This window comes from Drosophila mojavensis, unplaced genomic scaffold, assembly GCF_018153725.1.
Source record: "Drosophila mojavensis isolate 15081-1352.22 unplaced genomic scaffold, ASM1815372v1 contig_36, whole genome shotgun sequence".
Classification (NCBI taxonomy): domain Eukaryota; kingdom Metazoa; phylum Arthropoda; class Insecta; order Diptera; family Drosophilidae; genus Drosophila; species Drosophila mojavensis.
The window spans coordinates 12,216,321-12,241,221 of record NW_025318858.1 but is presented as its reverse complement, the minus strand read 5'-3'; the positions used below and the strand labels follow the sequence as shown (position 1 = coordinate 12,241,221).

General features: G+C 37.7%; 1 protein-coding gene across 1 annotated transcript in view; it reads right to left on the bottom strand.

Moving 5' to 3' along the window:
- The window catches only part of LOC6576605 (guanine nucleotide-binding protein subunit gamma-e), a 71,203-nt gene extending 47,583 nt beyond the window's left edge, over positions 1–23,620 (bottom strand). The window contains exons 1-2 of the mRNA XM_015165272.3: positions 23,535–23,620; positions 22,842–23,082 (exon numbers count right to left, since the gene is read on the bottom strand). The gene's annotated coding sequence lies outside the window, so the exon portion shown is untranslated. The remainder of the gene's footprint in view (positions 1–22,841; positions 23,083–23,534) is intronic.
- Positions 23,621–24,901: the final 1,281 nt, after the last annotated feature.

The window sequence follows — 24,901 nt, the reverse complement described above, 5'->3', positions numbered from 1 at the left end:
TGGATAGTGACGCTATAAATAGAAAGCTTGAGTTTGGATATCAACTCAACTGCCTAATATAATATGTATAAGAAGGTATGCAGATTCTGTGAAGTCCTATCCATACATAAGCAAGAAATACTTTAATTTACAATGTTTATATGGTATAATAAAAAGAATTCAATGTAACCAACACCCACTTCGAAAAAGAGCCTCAAGAGAGAAGCTAACGAAGAAGTTAATCCTAAGCATGTTTAAGAAGAATACGAATAAAAGCGAAGTGAGCAGCTTAGCTAGACAAAGAGCTAAAGACGAAGCAAGTCTGGCAGCAAAAAGCTAAGCAAAGGATAAGCAGAAATAAAAAACTTTAAATGGAAGTGCAGGAAAACAAGTTGAGCGAGAAGCGAAAGCGAAAGCAAAACTGAACACAGAAGCTTATCACAGTTTGTTTTTTGTTTGTTTGTAGTTGAAGCGTGCCGAGAGGAGGAGTGACACGACAGGAGGAAAGCGAGCCTAATGCAAACTGACGGGCTAGGGCAAGGCTCAGTAACAACACATAATCGAGGCTGAGAGGGAAAGAGCAAAAGAGAGAGAATGAGAGAACGAAAGAGATGACAGTAGGAATGAGATAAATAAATGTTTATTATACTCTATGCACAAAATGACGAAGAGTATATTAGTAGATGGCCAGTTAAGCATACACCTATATACTATATGTATATATTTAAATAATATTATTTATATATATTAGAATTAGGCCATTCATTAAATGAGCCCAGAAAATAAGTGACCAATTTCAATCATATAAAAATATTTTATTTATTTGATTTAGGTGGCTCGCATATCTTTACAGAGTATTCAACAGTCGACTACTTACGCTTGCTACATTTCAACTTGTTATTGAACTTGATTAGCTTAGCTTGCATTAAGTTCCGCTCACTCTGACTTCTGCTGGGCAATTATATGGTCTATTGCTTCGCCTCTTGAACTTGGCATATCATAAAGTGCTACAAATCAACTGAATTTAATAGTTAACATAATTGCTGTGACTTCCTTTAAGCTTTTAATAAACGAAAGCCCAAATTAAAATCGAAATATGCAAAATATGAATTTATCTGCTTCCTCCTCCTCCTTAACCTATTGAATGTTTATTTTTATACATCTAGATATATCATCTCCTGAATTACTTAGGTTATTAAACTTTTCCACTCTTATCTCTTTTTTTAGTGAACAAATTTCACAATTTTTATTTACAAGCTTTCATTAAATAATGTAAACCTGACTAATCAAGGGATCTCAGTTTAGTTGTCGATTTTACAAAGTATTCTATCATCATGCATCAGCAAGATACAAATCGAGCCAATTTGCTCATACAATATATTAAAATTTTATTTTTTAAATATTAAAATTAATAATAATAAATCATAATAATTATTTTGCTCAGGTATTAACCCTCACATAAATTATATTTAAATTAATAATAATAAATCATAATAATTATTTTGCTCAGGTATTTAGCCTCACATGAATCAAAACGCATTAAAGTTTAAGGAAAATTCACACTCTCAACCATCAAATATTTCATCTAAAAATATTTATATTAATATTGATTTATATATTTCCCGTTATATTTACTTGTTGAGTTAGCTAGCTTCGTATACAAACTTTTTGATTTAAAAATATTTATTAAATACAAATGTGTATATTTCCCAATGATATCTATTTCTCAAGTTAGTTGGTTACCTTTAAATAAAATTGTATTATTGTATAAATTAAAATTGTGTTCAAGTGTAAGGGATTCTTTTCACACTCTCAGTCATTTCAATTGAATTGAATTGATGTGAATTTTAAGAATTCTCAACACTCAACATTTATCAAAATAATAATTACTTTGTTTTTTTTTTTTTTTTATCGCATATGCCATGTCATGTTTGTAAATAAATATCTAAACAGAAAAGGCTTATTTCTTAGCATAAACTCTTAAATGATTATAAAAAAAACCATTCACAAAAATCTGTATTTATAATAAAGAGTGAAATAAATTGAAATTGAAATTGAAATAATTGGTAGATTTTCTACTATTTCTGTTTGCTCAGTTACCAAAGCAAATAATAAATTCAAGTATGAAATTTATGTTTTTCACATGCCATCCTTCACATTTGCATTCAATGTATTGAGCATAAAGCAAAACAAATTCTGTTCACTTGTCACGTACTCCTGTTGCCCAAATATTTATAGAGTCATTAACAACATTAGAATTCGTTGATTTCGCTACCTTCAGCTGCCCTGCAGAAGTTGGCTGGGTTGAACTGGGCTGGCTGTTCCTCAGCTGCAGCGGCAACTTGAGGACGACAATTTGCCGAAAACTTTCAACTCGAGAACTTTGACGGCACGTGAACCAGCGAACCACAAAGTGCAGCTCCGACTGCAAATGCAACGGCAACGGTAACTCAAGCGGCAGCTGCAACAATGTACAATCAAGTGTGTGGGGCCACATTCGCCGAATCAATTTGCACAGCTAAATAATTAAAGCACGAAATGCGCTCAGTTCCATGTCCTGCCCAATGAGCTTTTGGTATATTCAGTTCCGGACTGTTGGCCGGGCTAACCGGGCTTATTAGCCGTGAAATGCGTTAAATTATGATGGCAGCCAAACAATGCCAAGTCGCTGCGAGCAGTTGGAGTAGTTCCCCTGCCACACGTTGCGTATACGTGATTTATGCCTGGGCCATGTGCTGTTACCTAACCGCGTATCCATTTTTAATACCCTGCACAGCAGCACAAACACCTGACGAGTGGCTGCATTCAATTTATGCATAATTCAAATCGTAAACAGCCAAAATGCATTTGGCTAAGTGCGCAGCTTCACACAACTGCGGACTGCACGATTGCTAAACAAATTATGCTTATAATTGCTGAGGGAATTATTAGCCTCGAGTGGAGCATGGGGAACAGCTAGCGAAAATTTAGAAAGGCTTTCACAAGCTGATGAGAAATGGTTGAAATTTTACAAATTTCAAATTAGCAAGAGAAGCACGTGGAATCGTCTGAAATAAATTATAAATGTTTTCAATGTTTAAATACTTACAAATATTCATAGCTACAAAAGCTACTTTAAAATATATATGTCGCTATAATATTGAGACGCTGTACTTCCATTTTCCAAGCTCCATAAAAGTGATTAATTTTCCTACTGTTGCACTAGTGTTAGTGCGAGGCTGAGAACTTGAGTTCGTGCCTTAGCTAGATGCTACTCTTCGCTCTGCCTAGCATCCTATACTACTACGAGAGAGAGAGAGAGAGAGAGAGAGAGAGACAGAGAGAAAAAACAAGAGAGACAGCGAGAAAGAAAGAGAGAGAGAGAGAGACAACTATTGCTATTTATTAAGCAAGGTATTGCTGATGAGAGCGAGATAGCAAGCAGAGTTGCTACGATTGTGAGTTTATGAAGAACGGGCTACCGAAAAGAGCAAGTCTCAAAAATTACATTACGAAATCCAGCAAAGCGAGAACAAGTTTTTGGGCATAGAACTATAGTATTATTGATAATTCCACTAAATCAAATAAATATAACCACAGAATATTGATATTTTGTATAACCCTGGAGTTAAAATTATCGACATAGAACTTAATCTCTGTGAATAAAGTAAATAAGTTAAATAATTACATAAATTAACAAGAATGGATGATTTCTTATCTGTTTAGGGCTCAGCTCTCAGTGTTACCTATTCAAAATGTCATAAATTGATTTTAATTTATTTCTGAGTACAGCATATGTGAAAGTAATCGAAAATTCAAGATTAATTTGGCTCATTCTGAACTACTTTTGACTTGGACCAGTCTGAAGATGAGTTGCCGATAGATATAACTATATTGAGTGAATTTTATCTAAACCCTTGTAAACAATACTCCTAACTATTATTTGACAACATTCTGTATAGATAAGTGTCAATTCATTAAATATATATTGAGATCCCAATCTATGCAGCATGAACTTGCATATTAAAGCTCGATTGAAAGACTAATTCAATATAAATATATACAGTAGCATCCCTATAATTCGAAATGGCAAGTGTATCACTTTTATTTTTCGATTTACACAGAAATTCAAAGTATCGAGAATATTTGAGAACGAAATTCTTTCAAGGGCATAGATTTTTTTCGATTTATCGCGATTTACCATTTAGCGGGGTACGAATTATCGAGACTCTACTGTATACTCTAAATATTAGCAGATTATTTGTTTGAATTTATCCATATTTCATAACCCAAATCAAATAGAATCACTGTACCATACATATTATATATATTATAAAATTAATTTAAAATATTTTTGCAGCCAATGATTCTCAAGTTCTTATCCAGGGTATTGCGCAATTCGAGTTGTCCTCAATTCACTTATTATTCACTTCCAACGAGAGCGACGAGGGAGAGCGCAAAAGTGAGTGTAAGTTATAGCATTTAAAGAAAGTTTGTCTGGCGAATCGTATAAATCAAACGATCCAAACGAAGCCCAATGGCTATTAAATTTACGAGCTGACCTAACCTGGTTCCACTGCACGTAGGTGGGCCCTGAAGATGGCAGATGGACGATGGAAGATGGAACCGTTTTGTAACCGTTTCATTGCGCCTCGGTTTGTTTGTTTGTTTGTGTGTTGTCTGTTTGCTGTTGATGACAAAGTGCAGTAAAAAGTGAGGCTACAAAAAAATGCAATTAAACGCGTTTCATGTGACACTTTAGTTGCCTATCTCTCTCTCTCTCTCTCTCTCACACACTTTCTCTCTCGCTCTCTACCTTACTCTGTCTGTAACACGGAGCTGGGCTCGATTTGTTTGACCAGCCCGGGAGGCTATTGGGCCATTGCATAATAATGATAGCATGAGCGTCGCGAGCTGCAGGTGATGGGATATGGAGCGAAAGGAGAGAAGGACAGAGCACCAAATTGATAGATAGATTGCTTGGAAGAAAAAATACGATAATAGCTGTTATCTGTGGCACAGCGGGAATTGCCAGCCGGAGGAGCAAAACACAAACAAACAAAGGCAAAACCTTGATGCAAGCATATTGAGCAAAAAGGGCGTAGCAGAAAAACATATAAAGGCCACATCAATTTATGTGTTGCCAGCTTCAGCAAATGGAAAACCGAACAAAAACCTACGCTTGACAGTTGCACTGCACAGTGGGAGCCGCACAGATGCATAGATATATGGTAGATATACAGGTGTATAAGAAAATATTCAAAAGGAACAACTGCAGAAATCTTGATAGCAAATAAAACACTTTTTTAATGCAGCGCAGAGCTGTAAACAATAAACAGGGATGGAGAGTTAAGGGTAAACAGTAAATAAAGAGCGACTGAGATGGAGATAGCGAGAGAAAGAAACTCCTAACAAGTGAAAGAGAGAACGACAATGAGAGAAAGTCGCAAGCAGGATAATCGGAGAAGTAGCAGCGAGAGAGACAGCACGTGAAATAGTAAGAGAGAGAAGGAGATAGAGAAATAGAGGCAGCGAAATTACAAGAGAGGAAGGGAGAGTTAAAAAAAAATGTTAGAGAAAGGCTGGTATATATAGTAAGAAAGATCAAGTCAGAGAAAGACAGAGAAAGAAATGTCAAGGGCGTAAGTGAGAGATAGATGGATAGAGGGAGAGAGAGAGAGGTCAACTATGAGAGAAAGAGAGAGAATGGAAGAGATAAAGTTAGAGAGAAAGACAGTGTGGGAACGAATGAATGAGAGAGAAAGAGGAAATATGGCAAAAAAGATACAGAGTTAAATAGAGAGAATCAGCAAGAAAGAATTATATAGGAAGAGTTTGAAAGAAAGTATGAGAGAGCGAGAAGATAGAGAAGGGTTGAGAATGAATATATTACAGCATTTTAGGATAACATTCGATTTAGATTTCTGAATTAATTAACCCCAAAAAAAAAACATAACCAGAGACTTTTCTGACAAATGATAGATTGACAATAAGGTGATGCAATCGGCATACCTATAAAAAAATTAACTTAAAATTTAATATCAACCCAATAAAGTATACTCCGGGAGGAAGTGTGTGAGAGAGAGTGAGAGAGAGAGAGAGAATATCAAGAGAACAAAGGACCAAGCCACGCCAGTTATGTGTTTTAATTATCATTAACGTTTACGAAATCATAACAATAAAAACCGAAATGGGGGAAAAAAAATGCGACTCCAAGTGCCAGCCTATAGAGTGTAAAAGGCCGTCAGGAATAAAAGATGAAGAGAAGCGAGTGTCAGAGCAGGCGACGCTTCATAAAGTTGCGCTCGCTTTAAGCTGCAAATGACATGTACTTAAATGCTAAGCGACTCAACTAGGAACAAAGAGAGACATACATAGATATATATGAGGTATATATATAAATGTATGTGTGTGTGTATGTATTTAGCAGTGGAAGGCGTTGTGGGCGTGCGGACAATGGGGATACACCTACGAAAAAGCTGAACACAAAATTAAATGTAAGCACTGTGAGCAAAAACCCAGCCATTAAATTTGCATTAAAATATTCAATTTAGAGACATGGCCCCGGATGGCATGGGACACACTGTAAAAGATGTGGTAGATGCTTCTATGGCCGGCTGTGGCTAGAGCTGTGGCTATGGCTCTGGCTGTGGCTATGGCCATATCTGCACCTTCTGGGGTGCATCAAAGGCAGCGGGCGACTTTTATGAGTAGATGACGTTGGGACATTCCTCCTCCTGCTGTTACTCCTCCTCCTCCTCCTCCTCCTCCTCCTCCTCCTGCTGCGGCTGCTGCTCAGCTAGCTGTTGCCTCCAGCCCATTACACGATCTCCAGCTGCAGCTCCAGCTCTAGCTGCCTTCTACTGCTGCTTGTTCTTCTTCTTCTTTTATGCTTTAATTATTTGTAGCATGCAAAGTTAAGTCCCAGCACACACACACACACACACACACACACACACACACACGCGTACAGTCACGCACACACACGCAGACATTGGGCAAGGTATTAAGTTGTAAATATGTATAAAGCGCTGCAGCTCAGAGCTGCCAGCTGCCTCCTGCTACAGCCTCCAAGGCTGTGTGTGTGTGTGCGTATGTCAAAAATGAATTACATTGCAGTCAGCAGTTGCATGTGTGTGCGTGTGCGTGTACGTGTCTGTGTGCGCTGAGTGTGTGCGTGTCTGCATATTTAAGCGCGCCGCAAAGTATGCAGCAAAGTTTAACAGCTGCATAGCTCCTGCTGCTCCTGCTGCTGCTTCTGCTGCTGCTTCTGCTGCTGCTTCTGCTTCTGCTCCTGCTGCTGTTGCTGCTTCTGCTTGCTTTACGGATTTACTTATGTTGTTCTTGCCAGCACACATACACACACGCACACACTCACACAATACGTGCAGCACTCGCAGACAGCCATTTAGTTAGTGGTTGCTGTCGAGTGCTTAGTTTTAAATCCGATACAATTTACTTTAAGTAAGGACCATAAATTCGCTCTATCAGAGCACAGCACACGTACACATACATACACACACACTCACACACATTCACCCACACATACACTCACACTCTTTGATTACAGTTGAGTTACAATTTTTCGTACATTTTTAATTGAGTGTCACGAGAGCTACGAGTATTTATCAGTCTCTCTCTCTCTCTTTCTCCCCCTCCTGCTCTCTCACTCCCTCTCTCTCTCTTCATCTACATATATTGTATATAGGCAAATCCTTTAAGGCTCTGCCACCTCACCAACGGCTGCACTTTGTTAGCCTTTTAAGCAAATGGTTTCATATTTTGTCCAAATTCCGCCTACACTCAGTGCAACAGCAAAAAAGGCAAACGAAAGCGAAAATGAAAGAGTTTTCGACACAGACTAAAGTGGATTGTATTTCAAGCTAATGCTAACATTTCCTCTTTCATTTTGTTTTTTCTGTTTTTCTTTTCCCAATTTATTACCTGAAACAGGTGACATTTGTCAGCACCAAAATTGAATTTTATTTTTGCTTTGTTTAGTTAATACTTTTCATTTTGACATTTGATAACTTTTGTCTTTTTATTCGTTATCAATTCTTTTGCTTTGTTGATTTTTATATCAAAATGCTTTGCTGATGATCTGTGTATGAACGAAATGAAAATGTTGCAGAATATTGTATATGTGCACATATAAAAAATTTATATGTACATGAGTAATATTAATAGTCCGTTGTTTTACTTTTAAACTTCAACTTCGAACGCCTATAAAACACATAATATTAATTGAAATTACAAAAGTTTAAATGCTGAATTGTAGATTGAGAAATAACCTTTACGATGGGGTGTATATATTAATATATTTAACATAACTAACAAGTATTAGGAATATTAATGTTACTCACTGTATATGTATATATAATATACATATACTGTCATAGAACTAAATGAACTGCAATTCCAAGCCTTTATATTGATATTATGTAATATTTAAACTGTTTGCTCTAAACTATCCTCAAAACTTATTTTTCTTTTCTTGAAAAATTTTATTTATGTACTTTTAAATAAAATTAAATTTATGAAATAAGCACAATCATTATACAAATTATACAATATGTAAATACAATTTGTTAAAAGTTCATCAAGAAATCATGAAAAGTCGTTATAGTTTCATTTATCAAATCAATTTTTGTATTATGTTTTATGAGCGAATATATAAATTATTAAATTTTCATTTTTTTATATATAGTATTAATTTATCTATATTTTGTTTATATATTATCTATTTGCTCATAAAACATAGATATATTTCCTGGCTTATAGACCCCGCCCTTAGTGAAGCTAAATAGATAAATAATAAATAGCTAAATATTGAGCTGCAACAAATTTAATTTCAGTGAAGGCTGGAGAAATGGAAGTTCATCATATATGTGTATCATATATATAGTCGAGCATATTAGCGATCCATGAATATAATGCTAAAGGGAGGGCCATACTGAGAGATATACATGTGTATATGTGAAATTAAGTGAATTAACAGTGTTATACGTATGTATATACATCTATTTGAATTTATCCCTATAACTGCAATTATATCTATATCTATCTATATACAACATTAAAGCATTCATATTAAATATACACACATATATATTATTAAAATATTATATATTATTGTAATTCATGTGCAAATATCTAGTTCAATATTCATATTGATTATGACAATCCATGCACATCTTATCAAAGCACAAATATGCACTTTGAGAGCAGAACAGCTGAGAGACGCCATAACTCTTGTCCTGACAATCAAAGCTATCTCTATTCAATTTGCTGTATCACAGCAAGCTCCAAGCAACAGCGGAGTCCCCTCACCACCTACATATGTTATTTGTCGTATAAGGAGACAGGGGAATGCCTTGCATGGCATGCGCTAAGTAACTCGCCCTGTTCCTCGTTGCACGCTTCCCGCTGAATCAACAAATTCCTGTCATAGCATTTGGATTGACCATTGCTCGAAGGCTTGCAGCACTTATCGCAATTCGCAATCGCACTCTCCGCACGCACAATCAATCTGAATCGGAACCAGGATGTGAATTGCAATCCATGTGGGATAAACACCTACCACCTCCACCTCCCACTACCCAGCACCCAATCACTTACCACAGTGCCTCCTGCTTGGCCCGCATCCATTTGGTGCACTTGTTGCCAACGCAGCGGCGTTTAATCAAATCCATTTTTTTCATTCATTCATTTTTTCTCTCTGCTGTCCCGTTGCTTTTACACATGTTACAAATGTTCGAACTATTTGCAAATCCCCAGCCGCTGCTCAGTCTGCCCGGTCTGCTCAGCCTGTCAGCCTCTCCCCTGGCCCAGTTTAACATTGCCCTATGCAAATCCATTGTGACAGCCACGGACGAGCCGGCATGCTGAGCCAGATAGTGAAAAAAGTGACTCTAATTGAATTTAGTTTACGGCAGCTATTTTTTTTTCACTTTTTCTTTCTTCTTTCTGCTTCTATTCGATCCTTGACCAGGCGCTACGAAGTTCTGTTTCACTTCACTTGGGTTTACTGCCCATAATTGAGGCACGAAAAGCGCAACGCACTGTGAAGGGTCGCTGGGGCGGGGTACGTTGGGCGTGGCGACGGGGGGTCGGTGGGCGGCACGACATTGATATACATTGTGCGAGGCACTGCAATGCAAGCGGAAACGCTACCATTTCGCAGAGGAGCATCCATAGAAATGCCGAATTGCATCATGCCGCAGCGCGGGGCGAGGCGTGGCGGGACGAGGCGAGACGAATCGAGCTGCCGTTCGCCTTTTGTCTGGCATTTTGCTAAAGGCCAGCGGCAAATTGGTGTCGGCCGCTCGCTCGCTCACTCTCACTCACTCACACCCTCCCTCTCTCTCTCTCTCTCTCTCTCTCTCTCTCTCTCTCTCTCTCTCTCTCTCTCTCTCTCTCTCTCTCTCTCTCTCTCTCGCTCTCTCTTTGAATCACGGCGCAAGTAATTGAATAAGCGATCAATAGGTGAACAAGTTGCAAGGAACCCGGGATTCATTTTGTGTATGCGATTTGATGGCAGCACAAAACTCGCCAAACACGGAAAAAAGCAGAAGATGAAGCAGAAGAAATAACTCACGAAAATTGCGCAAACACTGAAAAACTGTTTAATTGAATTAGCTGAGGCCCAGACGCGGGTCAACAGTGGCACCAAAATGCCAGCTCTACCCACCCACCTGCTCTTCCCATCCTCTCCCTTCACCATTTCACTTGATTCATGCTCGCCTTTTAGGCCATGGCCGAAAACTCTCAACAGTCTGCGCACTTGTTTGTTGTTGTGCGTGGGAGCTGATGCTGCCGCTGCTGCTGCTGCTGCTGCTGCAAAAGGTTAGCGGGATAATTGCTTTTTGGCCAAAAGTGGCGAAATTCCGGCTAGCCATTCGCTATGACAATGGGCTTTTTATGCAACGCTTCTTAACAACAATTTAGCTAGCCCGAGCTACACTTTACTTATAAATATTTTGCCTTTAGTTGACTTTACATTTATTCTCTGCTATCTATTGTCTTGCATAAAATATAATACAATTATTCATCTGTTTAATATAATAATAAGAAATTTCAGTTCTGTGGAATGAGATTTTGAGTGGGTATTTCATTTTATTATATTTTCGATTTTATATTTTAAATTATATATTTTACATTTCGTATTTTCTAAATTTTATATTTTATAATTTACATTTTATATTTTATATTTCATTATATTTCATATTTTATATTTTATAATTTATATTTTATGCTTTATATTTTATTTCCTAATTTATTTAATATTTTTATTTGTTTATTTTATTTTATTTATTTATTTATTTTTATTTTTTATTTTATTTTATTAATTTTTTTTTTAATTGCAATTATTTCACCTATTTGGTGAATTATATATTTAAGTCATTTAAATTATAAAAACTCCTATTTTTCCTATCCATAAATTCTATCTTAAAATATTTTTCCTGCGCAGCTTTTATAAAACAACTTTAACACTCTCCATTACACCTCAATATTCAGATTGTTTTCAAGCATGCTCCAGCTGCAGGCATCAAAACAAAGTTTACGCCCTTCAGGGAACAGCATCCATTACCGAATCAAATTATTGCACCCATTCGCAGCTCAATTTATTATCCAATTCATGGCGAATAACAAAGGCGCAGATCCCTCCCCCGCTGCATCGATTGGCAAGTGAAGCCACAAGATTAATTACCTCAAAGATGCAACGATAAACCACAAGTAACAAGTGAATTTAAGAGCAATTACGAAACTTTCTACACAGCTGGCTAAGCTCAGAGCACCGTCCCTTCTCTGACTCCTTATTAATTTATTTTCACATCTATTTATAGATATATATATGTATATACTTTCTTTCTCCCTGTCTCTCCTCTTTGTCTCTGCCAACTCGTGTTGTCTTGTGAACTGCAATTTAATTTACTTCGATAGCATTTCAAATCCAATCAAATCGAAACCGGCATCAAATTTTCATGAAGCGAAAATGAAAAAGAACAAAAAATGGTAGAAAAGCTGTGAAAGCAAACTGAAATATCAATGAAAAATTATGAGGCATGTGCCAAACAACAACAGCAAAACTGTCGACTATAACAATAGCAAACAAAGTTGTGGCGAACCCGTTTGCCTCGCCAATCGACCAGGACGATCCAATAGCCAAGTGGCCATTGATGCGTTAAATAAAAACTTCAGCTAAATATTTCCCAAAGCAAAAACAAGCCAGTTCTGCCAGCCTGGAGGCGATGACCCAAACTGATGCAAAGTTTCCACACGTAAAGCAGCAAGAAAAGTGCAGAGCAGAAGCAGTAAATGGGCGAAAGGGGGATAAGAGGATATGGGGAGTATGGGAAGCTTGAAGCAATTTTTGAGGCCAAGTAAGAGGTAAGTGCGAGAAAAATCACAAATCAAAAAGTAAACGACCTGGTCTATGCCCTAAGTGAAGTAGAGCAAGAGACACGATTTTACTGAGTGGATCGGAAAAATCTTATACGGACAAACAGTCGAACAGTAAGACTGCCATAGCTGAAAACTAATATACTCATTTCACTTTCGTTAAGTACAGTATAATAATTATAATCAGCTATAGCAAATTAGCTATAGTTATACAGTAAGGGAATATTTTACATTAATGTTTTTTATGTAACTAAATACACAAGAAATAGGATTGAAGATGCTGTACGATAGAGAGCTAGTTACCCTAGCGGAATATTAAATCTAGTCAAAGTTTTGCCATTTACTGTAGGGCATATTTCTAGTCATTAGCAGCGAACTAATTCAACTGCTCCAGGGTCACGAATGAAAACAACTCAACTAGTTTATTAATGACTTTTTTTCTATTTGACATGAGTTCCGGATCATTTGTAATGTCTCAATAATATTTTATTTATTATTATTAAAACAATATTTAATTTCATTTAATTTTTTAAATATGATATTATAAACCAACCTATACAAGCTAATCTTACACTCGATATTGATATCGACTATAATTGAAATTCCATTAGGCACCTGAGAACTCAAACTGATGAACTAAGCCCACGTTGGTAAGATTGATCCAATCACCCATCGATTCATTAGAATTTCCAATTAGTCTTTAGGTACACATAGATGCCAATCATTTAAGCACTTCCGATAGCTAACTAGCTAACAGCTTCTAATTTAATTAATTAGTGCGGCAACACAATTGCAATAAACCTTATAGCTATTTATAGACAGCTACAGGGTATCAATTGAAGCAACAACTAACAAGAATTTGTCGTGCTGCCTCCGTTCTTTGCCACAGCAGCCGCCTCCTGCTCGACTGCCCGACCGCCTGACTACCCACCAGCTCCCTGCCAATATCTACGCTCTTCTTCTTCTTCTTGTTCCTCTGCCGTCTCGGTGTAACATCCGTTTTACGGGCTCGGCCCAGACACGTATACAAACATTTCATGGTTCAATAAATTTGCTGCCGAGCGTACCGGAAACTTTGCGAAAAATACATTGGGAAAATTCTCGTTGCAATGGAAAAGGCAAAAAGAAATTATCTGTAGCCGGTTGCTGGTTGCTGGTGCTGGTTGCTGTTGGCTGACACGTAAATGCCACGCCACACACACACACACACACACACGCGCATAATTTCAGCTTTTTCTTTTATTATATTTTTCTTTTTTGTAGCTGCTGCAATTTTTAAACTCTCTTTTTAATGGCTGTCAGATTGCTTGCCTGCCTGCCTGCCTTGCAGTCACGCCCACTGATTATATATTTTGGCCTAGTTCTGAAAGCGTGTAGGTGTTAAATTATGCATTGTCCACTTTTCACACCTAGTTGCTGCTGCTGCTCCTGCTATTGCTGCCATTGTTGCTGCCCTTTTAATATGTTGCACAAAAAGCAATTAAGTGTACAGCCCAAACTTGCAAATAGATTTAAACTGGCATAATTTATAGCTTTAATTAGAAGCAATCGGATTCGTACCTCGAATGCGACTGTTTCCAATGTCATCCTTGGGCTTAATAAATCTAATTTTTAGTAATGGCTTTTAATCATTGCTATTAAATTATTAAATTCTCACACATAAAATCATATGCATCTACTACATATATTCCCCACGTAACAAAAGGACTAGATCAAGCGAATGTTCTCGAACGACTGACTGCAGTGACCAAAACCGGCATTCTCACATGCAGAAAGCTCCACTCATAACCTGCATTTGTCTGTCGCTCTCAGCCGTTTATAGACTCGGAAGCTAACGTACACTATTAAAAGCATAAAAGCTTTAGCTCAATCGTGGCTATTCGCACTCACATCATCCGCTGAGCGAGCTGAGCGCCATCGATCCGTTAGATGACAGACGAAGAAGTAGAGCACATACAAAAACTCTCACATTAACGCTCTCTCTCTCTCTCTCTATTAAGTTGAGCTTAATTTACACTACTCATATTTGACTTGCGATCCACAACGGTACACTATGTAAGATTTCTTCGGGCTTACCTGTGGATTCTGTTTGAAATGTATGTCTTTTAGCTCAAAGCCATAACTTCACATACATACATGTACATATTTATTTGGTATGTAGCTAACATACGTAGCAATTTTTCACTAAGTTATGTTCGACCAACAGAAGTCTAAATTTATGTTATTTTACTTTCCAATAAAGACAAAATAAGACTTCACACACGCACAGACCATGAAAAAAGCGCGAGTGGATAATATTTTAAATGTGAGAGAAAATTGAGAGCATTTGCCATGATCCCGTTTAAAATGTATGATTGTACATCAGAGTAAGTAGAGCAAATAGCATTTGTATGTGTGTGTGCGCGTGAGTCGACAGACCACACAAAAAACAAGTAAGAAGGCTCCAGTCGAGACTGCTCGACTAGGAGATACCCTGAACCCTCCAAGCTGATATTCTAATCATTCTGCACTTCTTCTATGTACACATACATACACATGCACTTATAAGCACGCGCTCTGCTAACTGCGCAGTAAGCAGCGGCTGCGCTTGGGCTGCGCTGCAATGCATTGCATTGCAATGTGGGCAATATTATGACAATTTATTTGTTAAATAATTTCTTTTGTAGACATACAATCTTAATGAAACTTTTAGAGCGTAAGCATATGGTGAATATGTGTGTACATTCCAAAGCACAAGTCTCTAGTACTTGAAATGCGTTTTTTACAAATTGGGGGCGAAGGGGGCGTGGTATCCAAAATCTGTAAATTACAAAATCTTTGTGTCCATTAACTCTATATACAACGCAAATTTGAAGTCTCCAGGTTTAAAAGTGTTCAAACTAGGCTGAAAAAACCATGTCGATTTTTCGATTATTCTCGATAAAAATGTTATCGGATGAGTTATCGAAAAAATAAAGCAAACTCGTACTGCCTATGGTATACACGAGTATGCATGCCAAATTTCAGCTCTCTAGCTCTTATATCTTCTGAGATCCTTTTGCTCATACGGACGGACGGACGGACGGACGGACGGAGGGACGGACGGACGGACGGACGGACGGACGGACGGACGGACAGACGGACAGGGCTATATCGACTCAGCTCGTCGTCCTGATCAAGAATATATATACTTTATGGGGTCTGCGATGATTCCTTCTGCCTGTTACATACTTTTCACAAAACCATTATACCCTGATTTCCCATTTTCAATGGGTTCAGGGTATAATGAGAATATAGTTCTGGTTGCTGATGAGAATGGCAACTAAGCGCTCTCTCTTTTGATCCCGTTTTATAGATAAGTGGTGTGGGTAATATGAGTGTGCAAGCGAGTCGGCCGATTGGCAGGGATTACAGCGCGAGCAGAAAGTGGCCCACGCTGTTGAGAGTGTCAGAGATAACGCGCGCCATGCTGTTGATGCCGCTGCGTGCATACATACATATGTGTGAGCTGAACAGCAAGTAGTATAAGAGGAAGGTAGACTAGTATAGATTAGATGTGTGTGCGAATAAGTCGACCGCTGGAAAGCAGCTCCAGCACTGGACTCTGTCTCAACGAAATGAGCGTGTATTGTGCATGGTGTGAGAGTTAAATTAGTTGTATAATCTCAGCTGTTAATGAGATTGAGTGCACATGCAAATCTAACGAAGGCATTAGGTGACAGAGCTGGTTAGTATATATGTATGTATGTATATACATATGCTTAGACTACGTGCTCGATCTTTGAGCGCTTATTTAAGAGGAAGGGATTATTACACGTGCAATATGGAAGTTAATTGGATTGCTGATTAAAGCCAAAATATCCAGTTTAGCCGCTCTGAAGGGCTTTAGCGTGTACATAGACAATTTTCAGCAAATATATAATATGCCAAGGGACTTGCTTGTGAAATTTAATTTATCAAACTTCTGCGCCGTTGCACAGCCAACAAACATAAACACACACACCCACACACACAGAGAGACACACGGCTACCGCAGTAAGAGACACCACACGGAAACAGGAAGTAGGGCGCAAATTTTGTGAATGCACTTCCGCTTAGTGGGCTGTGCATTTCACTCATTCCACTTTCTCTCTCTGTCTCGCTCTCTCCTCTCTCATGTAGAATGTACATTATGTGCTGGGCTGGATACAGCGCGCACTTTTGTTATTCACAATGCAATGAAATGCGAAATGAACTATATCGAATATTGTATTGCATGGCAGAGAATTTATACGCGCTGCTTAACACAATTACATTCTGCACATTTTATAGCATACTTTTAAGCGTACGCATTACACACAGACAAAGGCGTCAATTAATCAACGCAATTGAATAAATGACGCATCGCTTAGCATTGAAAACTGTGAAAAGCCCGATCTAGTCATTTTTATAGAAATCTTTGGCTTTTTTCAATTTTTATCTAGCTCATTCACAGTTCAGTGAGCATGAACAGCTAACAATATTTAAATACAATATAAAATTCAAAAGAAGTTTGCAGAATATAAATCAAGTAAGCCAATAACAATTGGAGGGGATTGCACTATAAATACCTATCGATACTTAACTATGAAGTTATTTTCATTTTTTTTTTTTTTTTTTTTTTTTACATTATTTTCAATGGGCTCAGCGTATGAAAGGCAACAGATATATTTATTTATATTAATATGATATTTTTCGTAAATTATTCTGATATTTTAATGAGATATCTTAAGCTTTTTGACTTAAAGGTAAATGCATTTCGAGCAGAATCTTGACCCTAATTAATCAAACGCCTAAAGCTCCATGCAACGTACAGCGAGAACTAGCTCACATATACTAACATACTCTGTCTCTCTTTTTCGCCTTCTGCTTTATTGGGCCCTCTCATAAATTTATATACACCGTTTTTTCTTTTTTTAAGCAGCTGAAGCTAATGCACGCCAAGTTTCAATACAGAAAATCGAACTTTGAAGTGGACGCCGACGCGACGCGCTCTATTTTAAATGCTGCCGGCAGGAGGCAGCACACGATTCTTATGAGCCATGATTGGACTTAGCTTGCAGCGCGACGCGTCGGCTGGCGCTGCTGGCGCTGCTGCTGTTGCACATCGCGTGCTTGGCCAAAAACCACTTGAAGCTATTATTGATGAACACGCCCCACGATGAACCGAGGGGCAGATTATGGGACAATGGCAGCAAGTGATGGGGCGCGGGGGGCAGTGGGACGGTAACAAAGGCCAGCTGACTGACAGCAGCAGCTGCAGCAGCTGTTGGCAGCATTGCTGAGCCATGGGAGCCACGGCCATTGAGTTGTCGCGGCAACGAATGCGTTTTGTGCGTGTTAAAGCGCACAGAAAATATGAAAAATATGAAAACGCGAAAAATATATGAAAGCGAAAACGAAAATAACGCTGCATACTCCAAGGCGCAGGGGGAGAGCAGCACTTTACCACTTTTTATGATAAATTAAAATTTTTATTAACATACTTTTCTGTTAGCTGCAGCCACGCCTCCCTCCCAGGCAGCCCACTCAACAAACGTCAGCTTGTCCGGCACTTGTCGTAGTCTTTTCTCTCTTTCTATTTCTCTCTCTCTCTCTCTCTCTCTCTCTCTTCTTGTCCAAGCATTTTTTATGAGTTGAGCAGCGCACGCAAAAACTGACCCCTTAGTGGCAGCCTCCTCCTCTACCCTCTCTTCCCCTCCCTCATATTCTCGTCTGGATATACAATTATAATTTGTTGACGCGTCCGCTAAGGCTTTCGAGGAAAAAGGGAAATAAATAAAAGTGCTTGCTCAGTGACAGAGTTTCAGGTCTGATGAGTTTTCCATCTTAAGCGCATTTTCCCCCAACAAGCTGCAAATGCAAGCTGCTCTGCAGCGAAACGGCGCTATTATGGCCATGGTCCAAACGATTAACATTTTTCCATTTTACATCAAATTATGCATGCAAACTATCCGATAAGGCGATAAAAGTGTTTAGATTGGTATTGAATCGAAAGCGACAGCGACAGCGAAAGGGAAAGGGAAAGATAAAGGAAAAACGAAAAGATAAGTTGCAATAAGCAGCGAAGTCATAGCAAAGCATCAAATGTAATTCAAGTTGAGGTTGCTTCAAGACTAAAACCATTCAATTTGTGACAAGCTGATGAAAAACTGGAACTAGCCCAGCTTGAGTCCAAAAGCCAAAGTAGAGCTTAAGTTTTATGAGCGTGAAACGTAAATAGAAGCGCAAATGGTCGTAAAGGAGAAATCAGTAATGTAAGAAAATCAATTTTCAAGAGAGAAGTTTTATGAGAAGCGCAGAGAGATGCGCTGGATATATAAAGTTCAAAATTTGTTATAATAGTAATGGACTGATAACGATGCAAAGGAATAACAATAAAAAGAGAGAAAAGGAGAAAGAAACTTTAAAATATAGAAGCGAAAAGAGATAAACAGCCACAGCAAGCGACGAAGGCATTTCAATTAAGAAAAAGAAAAAACAAGTAAGAAGGCTCCAGTCGAGACTGCTCGACTGGGAGATACCCTGAACCCTCGAAGCTGATATTCTAATCATTCTGCACTTCTTCTATGCACACATACATACACATGCACTTATAAGCACGCGCTCTGCTAACTGCGCAGTAAGCAGCGGCTGCGCTGCAATGTGGGCAATATTATGAGAATTTATTAGTTGAATAATTTCTGTTGTAGTAAGAGTATCTTTATGAAACTTTCAGAATGTGTTCATATAGTTAAAATGTGTGTACATTCCAAAGCACAAGTCTCTAGTACTTGAAATGCGTTTTTTACAAATTGGGGGCGAAGGGGGCGTGGTATCCAAAATCTGTAAATTGCAAAATCTTTGTGTCTATTAACTCTATATACAACGCAAATTTAAAGTCTCCTGGTTGAAAAGTGTTCAAATTAGGCTGAAAAAACAATGTCGATTTTTCGATTATTCTCGATAAAAAAGTTATCGGATGAGTTATCGAAAAAATAAAGCAAACTCGTACTGCCTATGATATACACGAGTATGCATGCCAAATTTCAGCTCTCTAGCTCTTATAACTTCTGAGATCCTTTTGCTCATACGGACGGACGGACGGACGGACGGAGGGACGGACGGACGGACGGACGGACAGACGGACAGGGCTATATCGACTCAGCTCGTCGTCCTGATCAAGAATATATATACTTTATGGGGTCTGCGATGATTCCTTCTGCCTGTTACATACTTTTCACAAAACCATTATACCCTGATTTCCCATTTTCAATGGGTTCAGGGTATAAAAAACCAAGCAAAACTAGCAGAGCAATCAAAACTCTATTGAAATGCGTAACGAGAAATACTGAAGATAAGCAAAATTTTCCAAGCTGGAGAAGTGAGAGTAAACGCGAAAAAATTCCAAACAAAAACACGAAAAAATGAAGCAAAATGAAGCAAATGTAAAAAAAAAAGCAAAACAAGAAAAGCAATACGAAATGCATTGACATGTATAATGAGAAGCGCAAAGAAAGTGCTTCATCAAAGAACGTTAGCCACGCTAAAATGAACAAAAAAAAAAAACGACAATGATTCATCAATTAATGTGGCAAGCAATGAAAAAGGAATGAGCAATTAATAAACAAAGAAAATACAAAGGAAAATCATGAGCAAGAGAATGAGAAGTAAACTGAAGCATGATCAATAAAGATGGCAACGGCAATACAGACATTATAATTATTATATTATTTTTTTATTATAAATAATATTCTTATATTTTTTTTTCATACTTTTCATTTTCTTTTTCTAATCTTTGTAACTTTTTTTTTATATTTAATATACATAGTTTTATTGCAGCTTTTGTCTTAAACTCTATAGCGCATTTATAAGGATACCTTAACTAATGAAGTGGCTAAATGCCTTTATTACTACGAATTACGTTTACTAATTTAGGTCACTTCTCGGGTCCAGGGGGTGTATTATTATTTATTTATTATTTTCATTACTTATTATTTATTTACCTTTCATTTACATAAATATTATTATTATTATTTATAATTAGGCTCCGAATGCACAAATGCAAAAACTTCAGCAATAAATTCTATTTATTACATTTCTACTATGCGTGTAATTGAGCTGTTAAAAATGATTCGGCAGATTAAATGAACAAATTTATTTTTTACCCAGATTACAAATTTCATTTCATTTTTTCAGCATTGCCACTGAAAAGGCGGAATTAGAGGCCAACAAAAATAAAACATTTGTTATTCAAATCGCCAGCTAACGATTATTTATTGTTCATTATTTTGTCTAAAAAAATAAAAGAAAAATAACCAATTGCGCATTTAATTAAAAATTAATTGAAACAAGTTTAATTCCGTGCGGCATTCAAACAAACAGAACAAACGACATCTAGTGAAATTGCAGTCGCCAAATTCAACAAATAGCACGTAGTAAACAACCCAACACCCAACCCCCAACCCCTAACCCCTAACCCCTAACAACCGACCCCTCTTGGTAGTAGAGCACTCCTCTCGTTCGCACTGCCCTACCTGTAATATTCGTAGGCTATGCAAATACTTTTCACTGCTGTGAGTGAGTGAGTGTGTGTGATTGTGAATGCACCGTAATTCAATCATCTCTCGGCCAGCCAACACACAAATAAACAACAATCCAGCACATCAATTCGAAATGTAATTCAATTAATTTTTTACATTTATTACAAATCATAGTAAAATAAATAAATTTTCAAATCTAATCGACGTAGAAGTCTAACATAACTTATAAAGAACATAGATTATTTTCTAAGAAACCAAGAGAAGCAAATAAAAACAATTGAAATTAATGAGAAGCGCAGAGAGGAGCGCTGCAGATAAATTGAATAGAATGAGTTAAATAATCGACTCACAGTTAAAGAGAAACGATATTTGGAATAAACATGACACGCATTGGGAAGCTTTATGAGAATCACAGAGAACAGCGCTAAGGATAAGCAGAATTTGAAAAGTTTTAATAAAACTTTAAAAATTATAGTTTTTAAATCAATTTAAGCTACCCCACTTCTGATTTGAATAATTTACAGGGCGAATGTGAATGGCGAATATCTGCTTTGCTTACAAAATGTTTTTTAATTGAATTTCAGATAAAAGATATAAAAAAATAATTCATATATAAATGGCGTAATAATTGCCCGTGGGCGTGTCGCTGACAGCGAACGAAAATAATTCGTACAAACACACACACATATGCATGTGTGTATGTGCATTTATGCATATGTATATGCATATAAATATATATGTATATATAGATCGGACAGTAAATGACATTGGAACAGTCAACTCGCTCACATTAACCGCAGATGCAGCTGAACAATGGAATCGTAGCCTGGTCTGGTCTGGTCTGGCCTGTCCTATCCTGCCCGGTCCTGGGCTGTCCTGTCCTGGCACGGCCTGGTCTAGCACTCGCTTCAATATTTATTGAAAGGCTGCGTGCGTCAGTAAATGACAATTTTATTGCGCAGCTCACTCATTAAAAAATTTATATACCAGACAATGGGGTAGCCTGCCGCGGAGGTTAATAATGGCAGCGGAAGGACCTTTTAATCATCAACACAATTTCTGGACTGTTTATAGTATTTTTTGCTTTTTCATTGTTTTGTTTTTATTGCTGCTGCTGCTGCTGCCTGGTGTTTAAATTGCTCGACGATTTATGGAGGACAACAGGAAATTGAAAACGCCATTAAATGCGGTTACACATGGACACTTTATAGGGGGCGGGACCTGTACTTTTATTAATGTGAGGCATTCCTTCGTAACTTAATAATCACTTCATATATGCGATATAAAACACTCAGCATGATATAGATTAAGGAATTCTAGCAGTGAAAGTTTTTATAGTAACTATATAGAAAGTCCGTGGACATAATACATTATATTGTATATACATATATATACGTATGTATATACAGTGGAATCCCGATAATTCGAAATGGCAAGGGGATTATTTTATCATGATTAAATTTTCGGTCGTAAAAAAAAAATAAAATAACTATATCTAACAAAAATAGAAACAAAACATTTAATTTAATTATGTAAAGCTATAATTATGGAAAGGATATTGTTTAAAATTAAATTTAATTTAATTAAATCGATGATTATAGAATTGAATAATATTGTATTTAATAAAATATAATGCTTAGATGATAAATTTTATAAATATGTATATGAATGTAAGCGAAAAGCTATATTCACTCTTTTATATACTTTTCTTTTTCAATAAAATTTTTATATTTATTTTGTTATTAATTTTATTTATTTTTAAAATTTCTTTATATTTAATTTACTTTTAATATTCATTTTTTATTTTTATATTTATCTATAAAATTTATTTATTTAAATACGTGTATATTTCATATAAATAATTAGATTTTGCCATCTCTAATGCAATTGCTGGTTCCATTAAGAACTCCACATGGTAATATAATTAAAAAGAAATGAATTTCAATTTGAGCATTCGCTTACCAGACAAAAGAGTTGAAGAGTTGCTCGCTTTGCCCGTGAAGTAGACCTCAAGTGGAACACAAGGACGTGGAACTACTTTCTTTTTCTTTATTTATTTATTTATTTTTTTTTTTTGCTTTCTCAATTTGCGTTAAGAGGTTGTGTTTGTATGCCGCGCGCCAAAAACTATGCAACACAAACTGTGAATGTCTTCTGGTTGCGCTGTTGGCCAACTGCCGCCGCCGATGTCAATGCCTGATGGCTGGTAATGTGATTAGTTGGCTCTGCCGCCGACGCGTATGTATGTGTGTGAGTAAATTTTAATTTAATTATGTCGTCGTCGTCGTCGTCGTCGTCGTGCACTCCTGTTGTCCGCCTCGCTCTTCAGTTACGAAAAAACAGCTCAAAGCAAACGAGCGCAAACTAAAGACACGCACTAATAAACAAAGGCAACAATAACAGAATAAAAAAAACAAAAGCCAGCAGCGCCCAGGCAGCGGGTTATACAGTGCAGGGGGGGCGGTAGCGGACAGCGGGCTATACCGTTGGCACAAGTTCAGTTAGCTCGACCGACAGTCCAAATAACCAAAAGCGGACGAGCGACCGAGTGTGGAATGTGTGCGTGTGCGTGTGCGTGTGCGTGTGAGTGCCAAACGAGATGCGAAATGCGAATGCGAATTGCGAATTGCGAATGCGAACGTTGCACAACGGAACCTCTGACTGTTTTAGTTGAACGCTGACGCTGACGCTGGCTGCTCTGTCGCTGTCCTTCTGGCGATGGCTGGCAATCGAATGCAACTGCTGCCGCTGCCTGCTACAAGCGACTGCTTGGCGTCTCTGTTGCATGCGCTGGGGCGAGCTGTGCGAGGAACGTTTCGGCAATGGAACACTAGCGACTCACTTTGCCTTTTGAGTGCAACTTGCAGGCAGCTGAGTGCTCCGGAACGGGTTGGAAATTTCTGAAACACACCAAGAGCACACACCTGTGCTTGAAACGATGGGGGTGTCTGTTCATGTGTCCATGTGTGTGTGTGTAATCTTGTGCATGTGTGCGTGTGCATGTGTTTGATATTGACAAGACAGCTAGACGAAAATTTAATTGAGTTTACGATACTTACACCCTACATAGAGCGCACACAATTCAATATTTGGCTCATTACTGAACTGTAAGGGTAGTTTGGCCTAGGGGCTGTGTTACCCACTACACATGCCTGTATTAAAAAGCCATAACATTCAAATTATTGCTTTTTACAAACACCTATTTACTTTCGGCTATCTGTGTACTTTGCCGCCAGGGTAGTTTGTTGAGGATTGATCTCGAAAAACTCATCATCAAGTGAGCATTTGAGCTAACGGTAAACACAGTCGTCGGCTGATCGCACATTTGTCTCTAGAATAAGAAACCGAATGTTCTGGATTATGAAATAGACGCAAACATAGAAGCATAAGGAGACATCCAGAACATTCGATATGCAGTAGAAGTAGGCTGTAAGTCGAGCCAAAGTTCATTCAGTAAGTTCATTGTGTAAGATCAATGTCAGTGTGTCGGCTCGGTTAGTTAAGTTCAAATCGTCGCGGTACGTGAAGAAGTGTACTTGTTACTGAATATTTTTGTTGTGTTAAATAAACTTATTGCGTTGCACCTACATATACCGTGTTTCATTTAAGAAAAACCTTCAACAGGTTATGGGCCCAGACAGTGCTAAACGTGTAATGTAGTGTGAAATCGAGTGCAAGTACAAAAGTGAATTAGTGGCAAATTTGTAACTAAATAAAGACAATGAAAATGGAGCCATTAAATATGAGAATTGAACGATTACGCGACAAAGACAATTGGCATTTGTGGTGTTTTATGATTCGTACGCTATTGGAAGAAGACGACGATGTTCTTGCCGTTTGTGAAGGTAGTTTGACGTGTCCGACACAGGAGTCTGCAACATACGAGAGAGACTCGAAAAGGTTCTTGAAAGCTGATAAGACTGCAAGGAAAATAATTATTCATTCTATCGAGAGAAGACCGATGGAATTGATTGTGAGCTGCAAAACAGCAAGAGAAATGTGGATAAAATTGAACTCAGTGT